Below are 24,703 nucleotides of genomic sequence, written 5' to 3'. Positions count from 1 at the left end.
ATACTTGCCGACAATGACTAGTGGCTCAATGTACTGTCCTCTCCACTTCAGCTTGGTCTCTGCAAAACACAAGCCTGAGCTATTGCACCTGCCAGAGCATTTACTCCCCCCAGGCATCCCATCTCATTTTACCACTGGGGAAAGATTTACCACTGCTACAGCATGTCTGGGACTATCCCCGCTCCTCCTACTACTCAAAGGAGGACCTTGATGTTGCTCATTGTTCACTATCTGGTTCTTCAATAGGGAAAAGTAAATCTTGATTTATAGGGGAGGCTAATTTCTCTGGTGTAAATATTCTCACTGTGGCCAATTCCAAACTACCAATGTGATAGCACAGTGATACGTCCCAGTGATGCTCAGTGATGGAGCTGGAAAGAGATGTGTACAATTGGCTCTCACGAGCAAGTGCCAATGGGCTCAGCACAGTACTGGGTCAGACTCTGGTTGCTAGTTGGATGGTAGCTAGTCTAGCCCCCAAATCCCCTTTTAGAATCTGTTTCTGAGGATTGATCTTGCACCAACTATTGTAGGTCAGCCTCCCCAAGGAGCAAACTCCACAATGGAGACATGCATCTAGGTTATTCATTGGGAAGTGCTCTTGGGAGCAACACCTGTAAGCAAGTATGGGAAGCAGGATTGGGCAGAAGGAGAAGTGATCATGATGATGCTTCCAGTGTATTCCATGGGCTGCTCTGAGCTTGGATGGCCCTTCACACATTTGAGGCCCAATTTGAGGCAAGAGGATCAGATCTTTGTACCCTTGCAGGAACTGGTTATGGGATGAAAGCTTTCCCCAAGAAGAGGCTTACCATTTATTGGGGCAGCTCTCTGTATTTGACGGGATTGCTGGGCTAGAATAACTCAGCTATGAGTCCTCAACAGTCAACAGCAACTAGGAAAACAGAGGTTCCCTCTGGAAAGAGGAATCTGGGTGGCACACCCCAGCATCTACTGGAGTATGTCAAGAAATAAAAGTTTGAGAAACAAAGAGCAAAAGATTGTTTAAAAAAAAGTTATTTGACAATGGCAATTTTGATCTTCATTCGTAACAATGACATTATTTTCAATGGAAGCCACTTTGGTAACTGATGCTCCAGTGTAAGGCTTTCATGTCCCAAATGACAAAACCAAGATGAGGCCAAGATGGGAGAGAGGAATCACCTTATCTGAGATTACAGATCATGTCAGTAGCACAGCTGGGTATTGTGTGCACTCCAAGGCCTTTGTTCCACATTCCACTGCTCCCTTAATGCATGGAGTTTTGCAGTTTTGTTTAGCTATTTGAAGAATGTCCATCTCCTATAGGCTAAAGGTTCTGGAAGACCAGGATCCGTATGTTTTGCTGACTAACGTATTGCCTATGTCTTACTTCATGTGTGAAACATCCTTGTGCTTAGTAAATATTTGTTAATGCTTCAGAATTCATTTAGCATTTTCTAGAAATCAGGCTGAGGAGAGAGGCAGGACAGGATAGGACCTTAGGCAACCCTGAACAGACCAGGTGGCTGGGCTGAGTCACAAAGGAGCCAGGCTCAGTATAGCAAGCAAAGGCCTGGCCTATCTTTGATAGCCCTGTGGGAGCTTTAAGCCACATTGCTCAAGTTCAAAATCCAGCTTCACCACTTATAAACTACTTAATTTCCCTGCTCCCCAACGTGGGATGGCAAACATACTTTCTCCCTTTCCCAGGGCCATTGTGAGGGTTAACTGAGTGACTACCTGCAAACCACTTAGAATAGTGTCGGACAATTGGCAGCTGTATGTGTGACATCACTCACCTTCCCTGGGTGGTTGTAATTATTCCACGATGTGATCATGGATTCATGAATTCTCCCTGCTGACAGTTGTGGAGCTACAGGCAGAGCTCAGCATTAGATCTGTTGGATTTTGGACCTTGAAGGTTCATGTTTTAGAGTCAGCTGGAGCAAAGATGATGGAAGGAAAAAATATCAGGCTGTTCCTAAGTGGAGGCTGTTTGGATCTTAAATATCCCCAAAGGCCAAAATGCTTGATCCCCAGCCCATGGTAACATTGGAAGTTGGTGGAACCTTTAGAAGGTGGGGTCTACATGCAGGAAGTTAGGTCATCGTGGGCATGCTCACAAAGTCTTGTGGGGACTTTGGCCCCTTCACATTCTCTCTTTGCCGCCTCCACCATATGGCAGGGATGACATGATGTGCTGCCTCACCACAGGACCAAAGCAACAGGCAACCCAATAAATTTTCATAAAATGAACATAGCAATTTCACTCCCACCGACAACAAGAAGAGAAATATCACCAGAGCCTCCCTGAAAACGTCCTCGTGCCTTCTTCCAGTCACTGATGCCCCAAAGAAAAATCACAGCCCTGACTTCTGACGCTTAAGTTTGTTTCTCCTGTTTAGAGTTTTATAGAAATGGAACCGTGCAGTTGGCACTCCTGTTGCATCTGGCTTCTTTCGCTCTGTATTATGATTCTGACACTTACCCATGCTATCCTGCTTCTTTGGGGTTCCCTCTGCCTCTGTTTCTATGTAGTAGTCATCGTGTGAACATAGCAAACTTACCTGCTTGGTACTGATGGGCATGACTAGAGCTGCTGTGGATATTCTTAGACTTGTTTGCTGAACATATGTATGCACTTCTACCAGGACTTCACCTAGAGGCGGGATTGTTACCTCACCAATCGCACACGATCGACATCGATAGACACTGCCCATTTCCCAAGCCCAATATTGTAAAGAACTTTCTGAAATATACAAATAATACATTCTGGAAAAACTAAACTATTGCACCCATTCAATAATTTTCTACCCCTACATGTAGACATGTATATTTTTTTTACAAAAAATTCTTGCATCTTTTACTTAGTAACTTTTTATTTAGCAAAAGATTATGGACATCCTCCATAATTTCAATGAATGCATATTCATTACTTCATTTTTAAACATTTTAGCATAAAACATTGAAATCCCTATAAAAGCACATAATAATACAATGAACGTTCCTCCGTGTACCCATTACTCAGATCAGCGACTACCAATAAATTGGCTTTATTTACGTGCTATTTTGAAACATTATATATTTTATCTGTGAATAATTTAAGAACTAAAAAGAAGATAAGGATTCTTTTTTAAGACTATAACCACAGTAACATTATCATAACTAAAAAACCAATTCTTTAATATCAAACATCTATGCAAACATAATAACCGTATTAGTGGTTATGGTGAAACTTCCAAACCATGAGTCAAAATAAACCTTACAAAAATAAACCACCAAAATAATCTTATAATGCTTATATTTCATTGTAAGAATGCAACATCATTTATCTCACCAATTTCTCATAGGTAGGCTTGTGGGTTATTCTTCAATTCATTCTCCTATTATGTAAACAATCCTTAGGAATCTTCAGAGTTCCTTCATTTTACACTTTCGGTTCTTAGGATAAATTCCCTTCCAATCCTTAACTGAAGTCTTCCAGATATGCACAGGGTTTCAATTGCTGAAAAGTAGCTAATTCATAAATTCTTGAAATAAATTGAGCTTTTCTCATAATAAATTGAAGAAGTATGGTCAAAGAGGTTGGCAATACCCGAAACTTGACTTTTTGCCTTTTTCACTTTAGCACAGTGATTGTCAACAAATAAACATTTTTATAAAAGGCAAAATGAAAACAGAAGCTGTCCATGAAGGAAAATCCAGCTGAGCCACAGAAAAAGCCAGACTACCTCCAGGTGTCCCCTTCTATCCCCTTTCCATCTTCAGCTAAAGCCTTTGTTTTACCCTGTGGTGTCCTGTCCTGGGCTCAGCATTTCCTTTAACGCCAGTGTGTTAGTCAACTTCCTCTAACTCTAACAAAACACCTGAGATAATCAACTGGAAAAGAAGAAAGGCTTATTTCAGCTCATGGTTTGAGAGGTTTCAGTCTGTGGTCGATCAACACTGTTGCTTTTAGGCCTGTGCAAGCACACCACGGCAGAAGCAGGTGGCAGAGGAAGCTGTTCACTTTATGGCAGCAGAGAAAGAGGAAGAAGAGACCTACATCATCCCACAATCCCCTTCAAGGACACGCCCCGCCAGTGACCTAAGATTTCCCACTAAGCCCCACCCCTTAAAGGTTACACTGTCTCCCAGTAGTACCAACCTGGGGACCAAGCCTTTAACACATGGTTCAGATCCAAACTACAGCAGCCAGCATCTCTATAAGTGGTTGACCACTGTGGTGGCTTTCACTCTGATGAGACTGTTGCCTGTGCCTATGACCCATTCACCTTTTTCAACCCAAGTAGCTTTAGACTATTTCTTCTGTAACATTAACTGACAATTTGTAGTCAATTATAATTTCACTTAAAAACAAAATAAAATAATTATATTAAAAGTCACAATGTCTACAAGCTTGCCAGGCTGTCCTTGAACACCTGTACAGTGATCAGGCACAACACCTGGGATGCTAGAGGGAAAATCATCTTTCAGCCCAAAGCAAGACAGGTGATGCTGCCGTCACTCATCCAACCCAGGACCCACATGCATGCAAAGTAATAACAACAATAAAATAGCAGGCAGCTTAAACCCTGTTACTCCAAAATTAACATTTGTAAATGTTGTATTCATTTCCTCCTGGCTCCATCCCAAAAGTGCTCAGGAACATGAAACAGCTCTAAAACCAACTTCCCAACCACGTGCCCCTCACTAGATCCAAAGTATTGACAGAGAATAGAACACAGCCTGGCTTTGGAACCAGCCTGTATCTTGGCTCCACCACCTACTAGCTGTTTGAGTATGGGCAAGCTACTTAACCTCTCTGAACCCTACTGTCCTCATCTATAAAACAGGGATAATAATAAAACTTCACCTACAGGATTCTTGTGAATCCAATGAGTTGAGATGTGTGCATGGCATCTATGTTAAACACATACAGAGAGAGAGAGAGAGAGAGCAACCAATACCTCTGACAACTGTTGTTCATGCCTCACCCTGGATGCTTGGCCATGCCACAGGGATTCTATCCTCTCCAGCTGAGATTTTCTTATCATTTGTTCAGTGGCCCAGATTTGTCTCACTCCTGTCTGATTGGAAAATCAGATGCCAGAGATCATACAGCCAAGAGACTTAAGGTGCAGTGGTTTGTTCTTCGCCTTGAAAGACAAAGAGCTAGATACTTCTCAGACATTGCTTTTAAGGTAACGTGAGTTGGTACATGGAAGGCTTTTAGGATGGAGCCGTCACAGCAAGCATTGGCCTTTGTCATTATTTAACGTTCTCATGGCTGTTAATTTTATTGGGCATAGAAAAGGATACATAAGAGGTAAGCCAGCCTATTTCCTCCCTCCACACCCAAAGTCCTATCACTGGGGAAAACAACCAGCATTTCTTTTGTAACATGAATGGAGCCACAAATACCAAATCGCATCTCTTTTATTTTTCCAGATAGCTCTGTGAGCCAATACAAAATATAGTGTCTCCCTCTAGGAACTTCCCCTTCCTCTTGAATTGTCTAATGAACAGAGAGGGCTTATTGGTGAGTTACCTTCCACACCCAGCAGGGGAGAGCATTGGCACTTAGCCTGTGCTCCTCTGCCATTACTTCTCACAGCCACAAAGTGTCGCTATAAAGAATAGGCCTCCAAGATCTTAAAGAGTCACCTGGCCCTTCTTGACTGACACCTTGCAGATCCACATTATCATAGCTCCATAACTCAGACAATCCAGATACCCACATAAGGGGGGTGAACTTTAAGGGGTTCAAGATGCCTCATACCTGCTCAATTTGAGGAAACTGTCCTAACATCTAACCAAAGAGATTTTCTGGTGTTTTTCTTGCTGAAAAATTTGCATACAGAGCATTTTTTTTTCTATCAAGGTGCCAAGATATATTACATAAAGCATTTCAACAGATGGAGGAAAGGGCGGTGGAAGGAGGTGTTTCCTCCAAAGTCAAAATACCCTCAAGCTCACCATGGCTGCACCAGCCTCTCACTGGGTTAAGAAGACCCCTTAGAAATTGGCTTGAACTTCTCTTCCCCCAAATCAAGAACAAAATCAGCAAGAATGCCAGGGGAAGCATTTTTCTGCCCTGAGCTAAAAACATGCAAGACAGCCAAGTCAAATAGCCTGAGAAGCGTTGAGAGCAATGCATCAGCAAATTCCCTTAGGTCACGTCTGAGGCAGACAAAGTTTGGGGGTCAGGAAATTCTGACTTAATGGGCCCAGGAGTCCCATTTAAAGCAAAAGTACATGGCCCAGCACACCAGCACATCTGATTGTGTGTTTAGCTTTAGGACTCACTTAGGATCAGATGAGCTCCTGAAAAAGTTACCAGGCAAAATGTGGGTGCAAAGTTAAAGAAACCAGTCAGCGCATTGCTTTTGCAAGATCATCTTTAAACCAGAAAAGCTTACATAGGAGTCCTTTAAATAAAGCCAAATACAAAGTATGAGTTAAACAGGATTTGAGTCTCTATGCCTGCCCTAGGGCAGCTCAAAATGTACATTGGCTGGAAAGCAGCCCCTAGATCCCATGGACTTTTCCTAAGGATCTGCCGTTACCCAACAAATGGACTGGGGATGGGCTGGTGGAGAGCAGCTTATGTTCAGAGCAGTGCTAATCCTTTCTTCATTCACAATATATGCTCCAGAGAAAATGTCACCACAATTTATAGAGTACAGTGTCAAAGGAGCCCTGAGCATTGCACAGTTAAGCAACGCTTTGTTGGTAGTTATTTAAAGATAAACATAAGAACATAAAGAGTTGGGGGGAAGGATATGGGAGGAAAGAAAGAAAAAGAGAAATCACAGAACAAATTATGAGTAAGAGTGTCTAAGGTGGTTCTCTAGATATAGCTTTAAAAGGTGTGTGAGTACCTATGCGTGTCAAGGTTAATTTACCTCTTACCTGTATGGTCCCTGTAAGTTCTTTGAGTTTTTCTTTGGAAGTTTTAGGTATAGGAAGCAACCAAGCACAAGGGACACAAAGAATAGGGGGAGATTGCCCAAACAGAAAAGACAGCCTGCACAGGATCACAGTCAGGAAAGGCTCTGAAAGGTTGAATGACTTTCACTACATTCCCACTTGGTGCCAGGCACTGGGATAGGAATTGATGGAAGGACGATTCAAATGTGAGAGGAAGATGAGAGATGTTATCTTATCCTGGGGATCAGACCGGTTAGGGAACAGCTTCCCACTGATACTGCTCAGCAGACCTTGGATAAATGGGAGAGAGCTGACCAGGGTCCCTGTGAATGTACCACTGCAAAGATAAGGCGTGCAGGTAACCAACCAGCACTCACCTCTATCACACCTCAAGTCCCTCCATATCCCCTCACACTGACACTAGGGGAAAAGCCACTGCTGCTTCCTAAGAAGTTCTGCCATCTATCAAACAGAACAAGTGCCCAGCAATCACAGGCAGGTGGTCTTGTGCCTAATTCCATTGTCTGTTGGTCTGTCCTGAAATTATAAGCCAGGAGTGTTTTGGAAATTATCACTGTGCCTTGGAAAAAGCCTCTCTCCTTGCTAATGCATTTTGAATGTCCACACTGGCAGGTCCACGAAGAGCAATCCCTCCCACTCCATTTAGTCATTAAACACAATAGGGAACAATGGCTATTGAAGGGTGGGGTTTGGACTACATATTTAATACTGCACTAGTTTGTCTCAGAACTGAAAACTGACTGCTGGTCTGCCTCCAGACTCCTTGCCTTCTTGTGGCAGGTTGCTGACACACCTGCCTGGATGCTGACAGGTGACAGAAAATGCAGTAGAGAAGAAGGTGGCTTCTGAATCTAAAGCAGTCGAACTTGTAGAAGCAGAGATACGATGGTGGTTGCCAGGGGCTGGGAGCAGGGGTGGAATAGGGAGGTGCTGGTCAGGGGGAGCACAAAGTTTTTTAGCTATAAAAGATCAGATCTTATGAATAGCATGTGGACTACAGGGAACAACACTGCATTGTACATTTGGACTTTGCTTAGTGGGTAGATCCTGTTTTCACTACCAAAGATGCGGTGGGGGGAGTATGTGAGATGATGGACTTGTGAATTATCTTGATTCTGGTGGTTATTTCACAATGTAGACATATAGCAGATCCTCAAGCTGTATGTCTTGAATATATATGATTAAAAAAAAATCAAGGACAGAGGACAGCTCTGAGATTCAGACAGATCAGAATCCAAATCCTGGTATTGCCACCTTCCCTTCGTGTGATGTTAGGCAAGTGGCTTCAATTCTGTGAGCCTCAGTCTCTTATCTTTGGAAGGATAGTACCTGTCTGGTAGGGCCAAGGTAGGGATTAAATGACGTAACCTGAGATATCAGAGGCCTGCTGGACACACAGATCATGCTGCATAAGCAATGGTCTCATTAGGGTGGTTTTCCTACCCTGAACCCTCCCCGGGCCTTCTGCCCTCAAGAATACTTAGCTGATTCTACACTCCCCTTCCCAAGTCATCATTTGCTTCTAAATGTGAATGGGCAAATAGTTGAGAATTGGGGTGCTGAGGTTCGGGGAGCAGGAAGAGGGTGTGTTAGGCTCCTTAACGAGGCAGGCTTAGCAATGCTCCCTTTCCACTGGGGCTCAGAACTTCTAATAGCAGTTGCTTAGAAACCATAGCAGTGATGGGCTTCAGCTGCCTTCGAGAAATCGCCCTAATTGGGATGCATATAGAACTGTTTGTTGACACCTGGTAGATTTTTATTCTTCCTGAAGAAAAGAATTCAGTCCTCTTGTACAAATGCTGACTCTCGTTAATTTAAAAGTATCCCTGAGCCAAGACACCTGTTAGCTATATAGAAGCCTGTTGGGTGGAAAGGGGGAGCTGATGGTGTAGCCATAGTCAGTATCCTCCAGTAAAATCTCCATTTCATGGTGCATTTCAGGGTGTTTCCACAGTCTGGGGTGACTTTACAGGGGAAAGATGAGGTGTGAGAGTGAGTGTGAGTGTGTGTGTGTGTGTGTGTGTGCAGTGAGGTCACAAAGGCTTGCAAAGTCGATATGACCCTACCATCAATCAAAGCACAACCCATGTGTGCTGTGTAGCGTGATATTAATTGCTGAATCCGGTCTTCTTTTGGGGGCTTACGTGCCGCTTGTAGCCATGCAATATAAAGTAAAGCAGAGAATGCATCGCAAGCTGAAGTAGTAACTTTCCTGAGAGCCACAGAGAGAGGCCATTTCCCACTTGGAAAAAAGACATAGATTTCAAAGGAAGCCATTTATCTCCATCGTGTTTGCATCATTTGGATTCCACACAAGCAGTTCTATAACTCACTCCATCCAAAAAGAGTGCAAAGATTCCACCTGATTACAAGGTAGTGCCGTTATTATATGCCACAAAAAAAGTGTGTATTTAATTAAAATTTTAAATTCAAGAATTTCAAATGAGTTCATTAGTCAGGCAATGATATTTTTTTGGAGTACTCCCTAATATAATAGTCACTGTGCCAGGTTCAGGGACACACAAAAGATTTAGAAATTGCCCCAGCTTTTATGGATCTCTGTCTAGTGGTACAGTGGGAGGAGGGAGCATGTGGCCAGATAGGTCAGTCAGGAGCCATGGGTGCACAGTCCAGTGTTGCCTATTCCAGCCTAGCTAAAGCAGAGGTAACTACAGCGAGCAGGGGGTAGGACTCAAACCTGAGCAAAATCTAGAGGGTGAAGAGAAGTTAGAAGAACATTCTACGCAATACAACCAAAGGCAGTGAGATGCATGATGGCAGGACTGGGAGCAGGACACTTGATTCTGCAAGTGGCAAGGAAGGGCTCAGGAAGCTGGACAAGTACAGCATTCACAGAGCCCAGTGGGCTGTACCTCTGAGTCTGGAGGTGATATACTTATAGAGAAGGATGGAAGAGGGAAAAGAGGTTCAAAGACAGAGAGATCCATTAAGAGGGAGTGGCTGGCAAAGAAGAAGGAAATTTTATCACTTGCAGGTAATTGGATGGAACCTAGAGAACATTATCGTAAGTGAAGCTAGCCAGGTTCAGAAGGCCAAAAGCCAAATGTTGTCTCTCAATTGTGGAATATAGACCTAATACAAATACAGCAATATTATGAAAAACAGATCACACTAAGGGGAGGTCACATATGAGAGGAGGAAGGTAAAAGAAGGAAGTTAAGAAGGTGAATATGGTTGATGTACTCTCTATAGAAGAATGAATAAAGAAAATTACAACCTGTTGAAACCACAATAAGAAGGGGACTCAGTTAGAAAGAAGAAAAATAGAGGAGATGAACCAATTCAGGTTATAATACATATATACATGGAAATGTCACAAGGAAACTCCCTGTGTAGTTATCTTAAACATACAAAAATGTCATTTTTTTTCCAAACTCATAGAAAGGAGGGCAGAACAGGTCCTGCCAGTTTTTTTTTTTTGGGGGGGGGTGTTGGTACCAGTGGGAAGGAGGAGGAGGTAGGAAAAGGGTATAGGAGGGTGAATATAGTGCAAATACTGTACACATGTATATATGTGGAAAAAATGATACCTGTTGAGACTATTCCAGGAATGGGAGTAGGAAGGATAAAGGAGAATGGTGGTGGGGGGGTGGTGAATTCAAGTATGATATATTTGATGTGTTGTAAGAACTTTTGTAAATGCCACAAAGTACCCCCACCCAGCACAATAATAAAAAGGGGGAGTAGCTGTCCAGAAGAGAGGAGATGTCAGCTGGATTTTATGGCACCGTAAACTGGATGAGAGACTTTGAGAACTCAGCCCCATAGGGGAAAGACCCCTGAGACAAAGCAAGGTCCAGCTGGCTTGGAAGGAGTCAATGAAGGACTTAAAGCTAAGTGATTTATTTTTCACAAGATACACATCTTCACAAGTAGGAAAGAAACAGGAGCAAGGTGGAAAGCCGAAATCAGGAAAGCAGAATAAAGAGGGGAAAATATTTTGGTCATTCCATTGTCAAGAGTTTTGAATTCCAGACCCCCAGCTAAATGCGTCATGGCAGGGAGTCTAGAAGAAGCACATTGGACTGAGAATCCAGAGACACCCCTCCTCTGCCATGATTGTCCCAAGTTTGCCTCTAGCTTACCAGTGACCCCTCTTCCCTCTGCACCTCAGTTTCCTAGTCTACAAAACAAGAGCTCTGGAACAGTCTCCAAAATGCTCATTCTAGCTTCTGGCCTGGGTGGAAAAGACAACTCCCAATGCCAAGTAACAGACACCAAGAATGGAGGGCTCTGGACCCCAAATGCCAAATGCAAAGTCTTTGACTATACGGGCCAAATCTCAATTTTTACATTTTTCTTCACTTTGCACACCTTGTGTATACTTCGCATTCAATAAAGACATCAGGAAGGAATTAAATGCATTGCATTCGAAATTAGGCAGAATCCCATGGAAATGGGATTGGCAACCAGGGAAGAGATAGATTCACTCTCCGAAGGTAAATTTGTGAACCATGAGAAGCATCACTGGAAGGTGTCAGTGTCTAATTTTATTCTCTAATTCCAACAGGAGATGGAATAATCAACCTCATTCTCTTTCTTTTCTTCACTTAATCAACTAGCCACTGTTTTTAAATTGATGATCAAAAATAATATTAGGTCCCCATTATATATCAAAGAAATTGGGAAAGACATGGAAGTGATCAGTTTACTATAGTGTCTGCCTCCGAGGAATTTGATTTCTAAAGGTTTGTTTAGATAGAACTCAGATGCTGCTTTGCATGGAGATTCAAATTTTTTGCCCCTCAGTTTCACTCATCACCTACTCATCAATGTGATTATCCTGCACTGATGAGAGGGCTGGCTTTTCTCACCAGGGTCCTGGGAATTATCAGTAATATCATTAGGTGAGACGGACCAACCCATCCTCTTTCTAAAGCAGTTTGAATGTTCAGCTGAGAATTGTGTCTTGTGTCCACGTGGCATTTTTAAGAACCTTTCCAAAGTAAGCTATTTTCTGGTTTTTCATCTTTCACTACAAGTTAGATAAGATAATATAGTCTCAAAGAACTGCTGATGGGAGACAGTCTCAGGCCTGAGGACCAGTCCACATACCACCCTTATGCTGGGTGACCAGGCATTAAGTTACTGAACCTTTTTGTGTTTCAGTGACCTCATGATGATGTAGTGCCAGTAATACTACCAATGGCTTCCTTGGAGGATTGTCTTAAGTTCAAGAGATTAGTAGCTGTATAGCCTTCTTCACTGTGATCAGTAATGTTTCACTTGTGATGATGAGGTAATGGTGGTTATGACTGTGGTGGTGATGGTAGTGACGGTGTGATGATGGTGGTGGTGATGGCAGTGGTGATGGTGGTGGTGACCATGGTGGTGGTGGTGGTAGTGATGGTGGTAGGGTGGTGGTGGTGATGATGATTGTGATGGTAATGGTGGCAGTCGTGGTGGTGGTGGTGACCATAGTGGTGGTGATGGTAGTGATGGTGTGATGATGGTGGTGGTGATGGCAGTAGTGGTGGTGGTGGTGGTGGTGGTGACCATAGTGGTGGTGATGGTAGTGATGGTGTGATGATGGTGGTGGTGATGATGATTGTGATGGTAATGGTGGCAGTCGTGGTGGTGGTGGTGACAATGATGGTGATGATGGTGGTGGTAGAGATAGTGGTGGCAATGGTTATTTAGTCCTAGTTAATAGAACTGTGGTTAATTATTCCTCCTATATTGCACAGCAAGTTTTAGGTACAGTTACATTACAACCTGCCTATTTAATTGACACTAATGGTCATCCCACTTCAACCTAAATCCATAGGTTTGATTGTAATTCACCACTATCAGTGTAGTAGTCCTCTGAAACACCTGCCAGGCATTTTAGGTTCTTCTTTCCATTTTTCCCTCCTTTCTCTTTACTCCTTCATTTTCTTTGGTGAAGATCTGACATAGAGATTTAAAAAAAAAAAGAAGAAGAAGAAGAAGAACCCAGAAAAGAAAACCACCTAAAGTAATTAGAAGGTTTCTGCATGTACCTTCTTATTCAGCAGAGCAGAGGTTAATTCTCTGGTCCTTTAGCTTAATAAATTTCATTACTTACATGATAACCAAGCATTTATCCTACTGCCACTATGCACGGCAGGATCACACAACTTTATGAATTACCTCATAATGCAATTTATTAAATCCCAAAATAATTGTGGCTTAATTAGACTGCTCTTGCTGTCACCCTCAGAAGAAAACCTCCTAAGCTTGCCACTCAAACCAAGTGCCAATTCCCAGAGGCCTCTGGAGCTTATAGCCAAACCACCCTCTGGGCTGTGCACAAAAAAAGAGAGCACAGTGGTCATTCATGGTGATGATGATGGTGGTAATGGTAGTGGTGATGATGATGGTGGTGGTAATGGCGGTGGTGATGATGGTGGTATAGCGGCGGTGGTGGTGATGATTGTGGTGGTGATGGCAACAATTGTTGCCATAGATTGAATACCTTCAGTGCACAGGGCACTATGCTAATTGTCTCTTATATATGATGCCCAACAACACTGTAAGATGCATGTTCTTTTACCCCAATTTATTCAGGTAAGAAAAATGCATCTTAAAGGGGTGAAATGACTCACCCAAGGTCACAGACATTGAATGACAAGGAAATGATGACCTGTTGAACAGTTTCCAAAACCAGCATAATTTCCTCATGCAATACTGTAGCATTAGGCTACCTGGGTTTAGATTCCAACTCCACCAGATGCTAACCCAACTGGTTAGTCCATCTACTTGACCTCTTGGAGCCTCAGTTTCCTCATCTGCAAAGTGGGGATAATTGTATTTAATTCACAGGTTATCAGGACAGTTAGATGAGGCCTAGCTCAGTGTGTATCTGGAGCAATCCAGAGGTACCTTCTCACTGCCCTAACAGTGCCCATTTCTCTCCAACTCCAGCCCTCAGTCCTCACAGGCTCAGATCCTCCTGTTATCTTCAGCCTCCCCTGAAACCCCCAGTGAAGACCCTCCCAGACCTAATTCTGGCAGTGTTTCTACATTTCTAAGGTTTCTTGCCTCTTTCCAATGATCCAAACTAACTTCTAACTTCTTTCCCTGGTTCATGGCCAGAGATTTAGCAAAGGATAATGGTATTTTAAATGTGGGAAGCCTGACAGTTTGGTGAAGAAGAAAGAGAGGAAGAGAGAGAAGAAAGAAAACGAAAGGGAGAAGGAGGAGGAGGAGGAGACGCAGGGAGGGGGGAGGAGGAAGGAGGAGGAAGAAAACTGTATTCTGATGCATAGTAACAGCCCTGAAGTTACCATGACTCCACCAAGATAAAGAATTAGATTCCTCACATAAAAGAAGTTTACCTTCTGCAAGACGATAATCCAGTACCTACAGGTGACTTCAGGGTCACCCAGTACCCAAGCTGCAGATTCCATTTATGCTTTCTTCCACTGTCCTTAGCACTTGCTTCCATCTGTAAGGGTTTCTCAAATTTCCAAAATGTTTGCTGGGATTGCAGCCATTACAGTCAACTTTCAGGAAGCAGGAAAGAAGGAGGAGAGTGGGGGATAAAGGGCATATGTCAGAATTCTGGGTCAAGTTCCTTCAAAGAATTTTCCCAGAAGCCTCTCCCAAAGACTTCTGTATATAGGTCATTAGCCTGTTCTATTTACAAGGGCATCTGGGAAGTATAGCTTAATATTAATGATTTTTTTTTATCTAGGCACATTGATGTTCAAGATAATTTGATCTGTCACCAGGGAATATTTGGTTGGTAACTTTCCTTTTCTATCATTGGGAACAAGGGAGAGAGGGATAAAAAACCACCAAGCTGGTTGTCTTCTCTTTGCAGGCACTGCCTGCAGGGAATCCACAGCCCACTAGAAAAGGCAAACAGTAAAAGGGAATCACCAGAGTGTGATGAGCACAACAGTGGGAAAGTACTTAAGTACAGGGAGTTGGGGTGGGAGCAGGGTGCATGCCTGCCATCCCAACTATGCTGGAAGCATAAATAGCAGGATCATGGTCCAGGCTTGCCTGGGTATAAAATGAGACCCTATATCAAAAATAACCAATGCAAAAGGGCTGAGGTTGTGGCTCAAGTGGTAGGGCACCTGCCTAGCAAGCAGGAAGCCCTGAGTTCAAACCCCAGCACCACAAAAAAAGAATAGAAAAAGAAAGAGCCCCGGGATGCCAAGTGGATAATGGACTAGGAAAGAGAAAGTTTAAGGAAGAAGCTACTTAAAGTAAGTTAGGAGATAGCAAATGGTGATTTCTGGCTGGGGTGGTGGCAGCAGGAAGTAAGTCCAGTGATATTTAAGAAGTACAGTTGATATTCCTTTGTGATCAATTCATTCAATATGAGGGGATTAAAGAGAAGGCAAGTAAATGCTCCATTTTGCAGGTGAAACAAATTGAGTTTGGCCACTCTAGAGTGACTTCTGAACAGTACACTTAACAGTGACCAGAGCGATGCTTTAGGTCTTGCCTTCCTCCAGCCCAATGGCAGTCTGCAAGGTGCCTGGGCACTGTCTGCCCAGGCTTAAGAAATGTCAAGTGATTTTGCAAAGAAGCCAGAGAGAACTAAACTAAAGCCACTGCAGGACCCCACCTCCACTTAGAGTCAAAGTTTCTGTGTCAATATCAGACTCAATAGCATCTTTCTGATTTAGGGTCACAGAAAACCCATGAACCAACCAGTCCTGCTCTTTGGGCTGAGTCATTCAGGAAGGAGAGAAATGCCATATTGAACTTTTGATCTGAGAGGTAAAGTCCTGATTCAGAAAATCTCCCATCGTTGGCCATTACCATTCGCAAGTGACCCAAGCCTGGTAAGCAGTGTTCACATACGATTTAGTAAGAATGTAGTTACGATAAGCAACAAGAGTACGTTTGCAATCAATTTGCTGTATACACAATATGCTACCAGAGCAATCTTTTGGGTATGTAGTTGACCTTTTATCTCTGGCAATCTTGTCCTATAAAAAAGAGTGAAATCCTCCATTGCAAATCATTAGCACTCAGGAAATAGCTTTAATTTGCATGCTGACAAAGATATTAACTCAGGAAGGCGGGGAGAGATAATACAAGGCATTCCTTTGTCTGAAAGGCAGTTCAAAAATCGGTGTTGTGACTACAGTTGACTGAAGTTCAATTACTGTAATAAATGTATTCCAAATTTCATCTCAATTGCATTTGCATTTTAATGAATGATTCTCACCTTCTTGTCAATTTGGCAGCCAGGCTAGATTTATTAAGTTATTGTATAAACAGGGCACTGTAATGTGGGTATTTAAATGCAAAATATTTGCTCGAGTACGTTTGAACTCGGGGCTGCATTATTAATTTGTCTGGATGGCTTCCCTGAAAAATTCAAGAATTTAAGGAAGGCATTCACATCCCCACACTGCTTCATGTTTTCCCTCTCCCTCATCCAAAATCAATATAAAGCAAGACCTGAGCCAGCCAGATGAAGTGGTCTCTCCGAGCCTTCAGCCTCCATGAACTGGGAATAAACTGATTTATCTGCTATTATTTGAAAACAGTAAAATTTGTTAAGTGAAAATTTCCCATGTAGGCAATTTCCGGCTGCAAGAACAGGACATCCCTGAAATCAGATCTCCAGGAGTGTTTGTTCATCTTAATGTCGTTTTGCCTTTCCCATCGAAGCACTCTTGGTTTTATAGTGCCATATTTCTTGTAGGCAGAGACAGAAATGTGAGTGAAAACCAGCTGGAAGTAGAGCTATGATAGCATTAAATGTGATTTCTTTATTTTTATTTTTTAAGTACATCTGGACTGTTAGTTTTTAACAAAGTGATTTGAGGTAGTTAATCCCATGCCCCCCCCATAAAAGAAAGGTTGAACTTGAGTGAGCTCCCTCCCCTCACCTGCTGCCTCGCAACTCTCAAATACTCTGTAGTTTCTTGTAAAGGCTGTCCCTTTTAGGGCATGGTCAGTCCTGGTTTCCTCTAGGTGACTCGGATGGAGGCTGACTTAGGTAATGGAAGACATTGCAAACAGAATGTCACATACAGGTGTTTGTTTATTTGGGCAGAGTCTTATTCTGTAGCCCAGGCTGGCCTCGAACTAGAGATCCTCCTGTCTCTACCTCCCAGGTGCTGGGATTACAGATGTGCTCCATCACCCCACAGCTCAGTGCAGGTACTCTTAAAGAACTTCCAAGATGAATTGGTGGCTAGCATGTGTCCAAACTTCCTTTCATACTTGTAGCAAGGGGACCTGGCATCTAATAAACCAGTTGAAAGATTGCTTTTTGGAAAGAGTTCTTTTAATAGTGGGGGAAATGGTGGGTAGTCTGGTGCATCTCAGACTTCAGTATGTCCGTGAATGGCCTGGGGACCCTGTGAAATCGTGGTTCAGAAGGTTAGAGTAGGGCCTAGGATTCTGCAATCCTAACAAGCCCCCAGGGTAGCCAACACTCTGGACCACACTTTGAGGAGCAAGGAACCAGGTAGCTCACTTAAGGAAGGGCTGGCTAATTGAAAGTTGATAGTCCTGTTACAAGTCTGAACCAGCCATTGGTATATCTAACATCCAGAAAGAACTCTAATTACTCTATATTCCAAGTTCTATTGTAGCCCACCTTTTCTCAGGTATGAGGCAGTTTGTTTCTCTCTCTCTCTCTCTTTCTCTCTCTCTCTCTCTCTTTTGTGCCAATACTGGGGCTTGAACTCAGGGCCTTGCACTTGCTGGGCAGGTGTTTGAATCACATTCCCAGTTCTTTTTGCTTTAGTTATTTTTCAGATAGGGTCTCACTTTTGGTTGGGGGGTTGCTGATACTGGGTTTTGAGCTCAGGGCCTCACACTTGTTAGGCAGGTGCTCTACCACTTAGGGCACTTCACCATCCCTGTCTTGTGTCGGGTATTTTCAACATAGGGTCTCATAAACTATTTGCTCCAGCTAGCTTCAAACTGCAATCTTCTTAATCTCCTCCTGAATAGCTAAGATTATAGGCATGAGTCACCAGTGACCTGCAGGGTCTCGCTCTTTTGCCCATGTTGGTCTGGACCACTGACTCTGCCATTTACACTTCAGAAGTAGCGAGGATGACAGGAGTGTGCCACCATACCTGGCTCTGCATGCCATATTTTACCATGTCTCACAAGCACTTTTTTTTCACATTTTAACACCTCTAGTGTGGAATACAAAGCATGATCATGTCTCAGTGTAACTGATGTGTGGTTTTCCTTCTTTGTTCCTTAAACCATGTGCCCTTTACAATGGATGTTGTATTAATCACCTGTTCTCACCATAAAGCTGTAACAAGTTGCCCTAAAATTCAGTGATTTGATGCATATTTTTTAATACATAAGTTGGCTAGGGGCTGGCTGGTCTAGTCTGGGGTTTCTGGGTTCCATGCCTTTCCCACTCATCCAGGTCCAGGGAGGTAATGGGTTTTCTTCCTCCTGTGGACACTGTCACAAGAGCTCATCATGTCCAAGTCATATCTGCTAATAGTATCTCATCATCCAAGGAAGTCCCATGGCCAGTCCAAAAGTCAGGACACTGGGAAATACATTCCACCCAAAATGTCAGAGACGGAGGAGGAGGGAGCATTTGCTGAACAGGGACCTAACCAGCCAATGGTGTGTCTTGGATCGGGTAAAACATGGCTCCCTAAAGGGCAAGCCATCAGATTCTGCAAGCCAAGGGCTAACCCTCTGCACACAAAGCATCCCAGAAATTCCCAAGCTTCCTGCTGAACGAATTTGAGCTTGGAGCCTGCAGATGGGGAGGGAGAGATTCTGGAATCAACCCTGCTGGTTTCCAATCCCTTCTTTGCCTCTTTCCAGCTGTTGCCACTGTCCTCTTTCACTAAACCTCCCTTTGTTTTCTCATCTGCAAATCACACCAACCTCTCTGAGAGGACCATCAAATGAACTGACAATATAAAAGTAGCCCTAGTTCTTGGGTCCTGTGTACTAAGCACCGTCTCACTGAATTGTCCCCACAGCTTTCTGAGGCAGGAACTAATACCGTCCCCATGAAGAGGTTGTGGCTCACGGTGGATTAAAACCCGCCTCAAACATGGATGAGCCTGGGACACACTGTGGGAGGTAAACCAAGTCACACAGAAGAACAAATAGTGCCCTCAAATATGCAGAGGCTAAAAAAAATGTTTTCTTATAGAAACAGTGGTTATGTGAGTCTGGGAAAGAGAGAAGGGTGATGGAAAGAGGATGGATGATGGGCACAGGGCTAGGAGGAGTAACTTCAACTGTTCTGTAGCACAGTAACAACACTGTAGTTCACAACAGTTAATTGAATATTTCAAAACAGCTTGCAGAAGCTGAGCATGGTAGCACAAGTCTGTAATCACAACTCTGCAAGATGTGTAGGTAGGTGAGTTGGGGTCCAAGGCCAGCTCTGAGCAAAACCACGAGACCCTATCTGAAAAATAACTAAATCAGAAAAGGGATGGGAGCGTGGTTCAAGTGGAAGAGCACCTGGGGCAAAATCCTGAGTTCAAATCCCATACCCCCCCCCAAAAAAAAAAACTACCATGGTGCATGCCTGTGTTTCCAGCTCCTTGGGAGGTACAAGTAGGAGGATCATGACCCAAGGCTGCCTGGGCAAAGTGCAAGACTGGATCTGCACAACAAACCAAAAGCAAAAGAGTCCCTACTTTGCAAGCTCAAGGCCCTGAACTCACTCCCCAATACCATATAAGCACGCGCAAACATGCACGCACGTAAGTTGCCAATTACCCGGATCTGCTCGTTATACATTGCGTTGCACGTACTGAAATGTCGCCCTACGCCCTCTTAATACGTTCGATGTGTATCAATTAAAATTTTTAAAATGAAAACAATCCATCCAAGACAGTGAGAAATCAAAGCTCCCATTGGGAGCTGTCCCCTCCACTGCACATACGCCCCTGGGTCCAGAGGCGTGGGGGCTAGAACACAGGCTTCCACAATTCTGCACCTTCCTCAGTTTCCCCTGAGCCCCACTGAGACTCCCCACTGCCACAGCCAGCATTCTTCTCCCGTGGACTCACATGGTCTCCCACACAGAGAACACATGTCCCTTGAAAATGAAATGCACCCGCCTCAACTAAGAAGTTGCATCGGGTGGAGGAAACTTTCCATTTTATAATCTGCCTCTTCCTCCACTTGCATGATGCAATTAATTACTTTACTCCCCGTTGTTCTCTTTCGATGTCAGCCGGGGGAATTCCACATGGTGCCAGGCAGTGAGCAGGAGGCCCTGGGTGAGAGACTTTAAAGGCAGGAGCTACTCTTCCCTGCAAATAGCTCCCTTCTCTCAAATAGCTGGTAATCAGTAATAATGATGAAGAAAGTGTAGGAAACACACAGGGAATTAAATGGAGATGTGCTAAAATATTAAGCATTTTTAAATGGGCCTCCACGGTACCCGGGGAGCACTTCCGAGCTCGCTGGATGAACTTCCCACAGCCTGAAGTACACAGGGTAGACTGGCATGTCTGATTTGGCACTGAGGCTCCCCTCACCCACCCAGCTCTGTTCATCTGCCTCTGGGCCCTTGCAGATCCATCAGCTGACCACCTTGGCCCAAGAAATATTGCTTAGTAGATTCAGCAAATTGTCCAACACCCCCATCCCTGTCTGTGGAGTTGATTGAGAAGTCACTCAGCACTCTCTGCAGACATGGATTTCCACACTGCACTCCTGTGCAGGTCCTGGAGAGGAATCCCTTCCTAGTTTTAGGTTTCAGGACCGAGAAAAGCTCAGCATCTCCTAAAGTGTGTGTGTGTGTGTGTGGCTATGGATCAAGCTCATGGCCTCAAGCATGCTAGGCAAGTGCTGTACCTGTGGGCTCCATCCCCTGCCATCTCCTGAGCAGCTTGGTAAAAATCTCATGGCTATTAGGAATCAAATTAGTATCGTATTTCTCTCTTTGGCTACTAGGCAGCTCAGGGGCAAATTCGTGCACCAGAGCACGCACCATGGTTTTGATGCTCCTCTTACCTGATTTTGCTTTCTCATTTTTTCCTGCCTCCAGCTTTTCTCACTTCTGAAATTTTCTGCCTCTGGTCCTTTTTGGAGTAAGGGCATAAATAAGCCCAAAAATCTTTACTGATCCTTTTAACTACTACAGAAAATATATAGGAATGGTACAGAGATGGAGTCTGAGTTCTTTGAGGAGACATTCACTGCTGTAGTGACAGTGCCTTGAATGGAATGTGACACTCAGGGAGTGCCCAACACAGAACCGGACACATTGCAAACGCCCAGCCCAGGCCCTGGTAAACAACAGGTGTTCAAACAGTGCTCAAGTCCCTTTTCGCTGTGTCGTGAGCCATCACCCCGGTGCTGACTAAGAAATTATTTTAGTAAGGTGTCATCAACCCTTGCAATCAAAATAAAAAGGGAATCAGCCTGTCCCATGGTGTAGGTCTTAACCAACCTGTATTAGTCTGCTCAGCTGCTGTAACAAGTAGCACAAGGTGAGTAGCTTAAACAACAGAAAGTTATGATCTTGTGGTTTTGGAGGTCAAAAGGTGTCCCAGGGTTGTTTCCTTCTTAAGGCTGTGAGAGCATCTCTCCCAGCTTCTCACGTCGGATGGGTTGCTGGCCGTCTTTTCCCTACAGAAGCATCTGCCTCCCCATCTCTGCCGTCATCTTCTCCCTGCTTGCATGTCTGTAACAAAATTTCCCCTTTTCAGAAGGACACCAGTCATACTCGTCTAGGGGTCTCCCCAACTTTATCATGACCTCATCTTGACTAATCTACAGCCACCCTGTTTCCAGTTAAAGTCACTTTGTGAGATCCTGGGGAGTTAGGACTTCCATAGATGCACGGGGTGGAGGGCATAATTCAATCTACACACACATTGCAGACTCTAGTGGGCTGTGGTTCCTGCAGAAGGGACAGAGGTTCTTGGGACACATGGGAATCACGGCCGAAGTTGCCCACCCTGCTGGCTGGGCCTATCCTGTGTCCCCAGGCCCCCTCCATTGTCATGGGTAGCCGTTCCCTGTGATGCATCCTCTCGGCGCCTGTCCTGCTGTCTGTCCTCCCCAGACCGTGATCTTCCTGGTGATCTGGCAGCCTCTCTGACGGGCATCCACTCGTGAGAGTCTGGACGATGGTCAGGAGGGTTTTGCAGTCCCGACACCTGCCAGTCAGTCACAAACCACAAACGTTGGCCACCCAACGGTCCTTGGAGACTTTGAACTGACTTCCAAGGCACAGTGGTGGAACTTTCTGGTGGAGGAACACTGTGACAAGGACATGAGCTAAGCAGGGATGACGGATCCTGGCCTGTAATCGGATGGGAGGAGGGGACCTGTGGCATGTGGCACAGACATTCAGAAAATTTTGCATGAGCTGAGAAGCAGAGTTTAAACTCAAAAAAAAAGATCAGCAGTGACCTGTCAGTGACACATTCCTAAGGAGCTCAGAAGATTCATTTTATTGAACCTACACTAAGCCACCATCAAATCGCTAACTTGCCATTAAAAACAAGACAAAAGCCACACTGTGGAATCAGCCTAGGGTTCCCATCAATGGATGGATGGAGAAAGAAAATGTGGCCAATAAACAAAACGGAGTATTATTCAGCCATAAAGAAGAATGAAATTATGTCCTTTGCAGGAAGATGGATGGAGCTGAAGATCATCAATGTAAGTGAAATAAGCTGAATTTAGACCTGAAACCCAAAACAAAACAAAAATAAGGACAAAGAGGGACCCATGAGGGGAGGAGGGCACGAGGAGAGGGTGACGGGGACTAAGTATGATCAATATGCAGGTATGAAAACAGAATAATGAAACACATTAAAAATTGTAAAAAAAAAAAAAAAATCTGGGCACCAGTGGCTCACACCTGTAATCCTAGCTACTTAGGAGGCTGAGATCACAGTCTGAAGCCAGCTCCATGCACATAGTTCATGAGACCCTATCTCGAAAATACCAAACATTAAAAAAAAAAAAGAGGGCTGGCGGAGTGGCTCAAGTGTAGAGTGCCTGCCTAACAAGCGTGAGGGTCTGAGTTCAAACCCCAGTACCACCCAAAAGAAAAGGATATTCCGGGGTCGGGTGGAGCTCAGTGATAGGGCATTTACAGAGCGGGAGGCCCTGAGTTCCATCCCCACACAGAAAGAACAAAGAAACAGAAGAAGAATGCTGTACTGTCTCTGGGTTTATCTTCCCAGCTGCTGATCCCAGCCTGAAAGTTTTGATACTGGCACTCTCTTGATTTTGCAAGAATATGTCAAAGAAAAACACTCTTAAGACTCCCACTCCCCCTACCCATACCTGGCCCCATGGTTTGTTGACTGAAACATTAAAAAGGTGAGTTGTGCATTCAATCTACCCGGAGTAACAGGCACGTGTGAACATGGCGAAGGTAATGCAGCCGCCACCCAGTGGCAAAGGCCAGGGGTTGTTAGACACAGCCTCATCTGGAGGGCTAAGATGAGGGAAATACGTGCACTGCAGAATTGATGACGTGAGCTGAATGCAGGAGATAGGATGGGAGGAACCTGCACGGAATGAACGCTTTGTCTTCTGGCACTGTCACTAGCTTAGAAAGCTGTCGGGAAAAACTCAGTGAGACACTTGCAGATTCCTATAGCATTTTAGGAAGGGACGTTCCTAGCAGCCCCCAAATCTTGGCCAGCTTAAGGACCTGCACTCCTGTACCCCAGCATGTTAAAGATACTTGCAGTTCCCTAGACAGTCTATGTCATACTCACCTCTTTGCATTTACACCTGGTATTCTATCTACTGGCACACTATTTTCCACTTTGTCCTGGCGAACTCCTACTTACCCAATTCTCACCTCCTCCAGGAAGCCTCCCGTGACTTCTCTGGGTTCCTCCAGACCTTTGGCATATTGTGAGTCTGCTTCTCCATTATACTGTGAATTCTCTTGGGAGAGGGGCCTGCCTTATCTTGTTGCTTTGTGCATCCCTGGTCCCCTGCAGTAGTGCCCAGAATAGGTTTTCAGTCAAGGCCACCTAGAGAACTGAATGCATGAAAAGTTATCCACTTTCCTGTATTATATGATTTGGAAAATGCTGGAAAAGCCCCCTTCAAGCTTCCCAGCATTTTCCCAATGGACATTTAGCCCCCTCACTGCAATGAAAATGTCCCTCATAGCACTTTAACTCTTCCCAGCAAATAAGCAAGGCTCAGTTAATCTTATCAGTGTCTGGCCATGACAGCTAGCTGACAGTATTCCCATGTAAAACTGAACACAGGGCAGAGACCAGGAGAGGGGACAGGCTACTCTGAAAAAGGGAGAGAAGACATCAGTTTCTCAGGGAAAAGGTTTCCAAACACCTCTTAGTCTGAATTAGGTGCCTCCGCCCTCAGAACCCAGAGTCCTCCCTCCACATCTGTTATCACCCACTCTTCATCTCTCTCTCCCCACTATGCCGTGAATCCTTCATCATTTATCTGCAATAGTCACCACATTGCTTGCTTACCAGGAACTCAGAGAACAAACAAGATTGAGTTTCAGAGCCAACATCTAGGGAACATGGCAATTTACTACAGAGCATGACAATATCCAAGACAGCCAGCCAGTGGATAAACAGAGAGACAGGTACACACCGCGCATCACTTCTTCTCCAGCCCAAGGTGAAGATCAATCAGCAAATCACAAGAGGTGCGGACCGTCAGGGCACAGGGTATCTGCACACCACGCCCGTGTCAAGAGTGATCAGGAAAGGTGGCTGAGTTGTCAAAGAAAGAATGACAATAAAGTCCCAGCATAGGTTACCTGACCCACGAGAACCTACACGATCACTTAGACGTCTGTCGACAGCCAGGCTCACAAATGTGGGCACTTGGCCAAATGGAAGACAGGTCAGTC

At 44.3% G+C, this 24,703-nt stretch overlaps 1 protein-coding gene across 1 annotated transcript in view; it reads left to right on the top strand.

Moving 5' to 3' along the window:
- Ccdc60 (coiled-coil domain containing 60) overlaps positions 1-24,703 on the top strand; it is a 172,434-nt gene that overhangs the window by 88,240 nt on the left and 59,491 nt on the right. The gene's annotated exons all lie outside the window — the stretch shown is intronic.

Source organism: Castor canadensis, chromosome 18, assembly GCF_047511655.1.
Source record: "Castor canadensis chromosome 18, mCasCan1.hap1v2, whole genome shotgun sequence".
Taxonomy (NCBI): Eukaryota; Metazoa; Chordata; class Mammalia; order Rodentia; family Castoridae; genus Castor; species Castor canadensis.
This window is presented reverse-complemented; position numbering and strand designations above follow the sequence as displayed.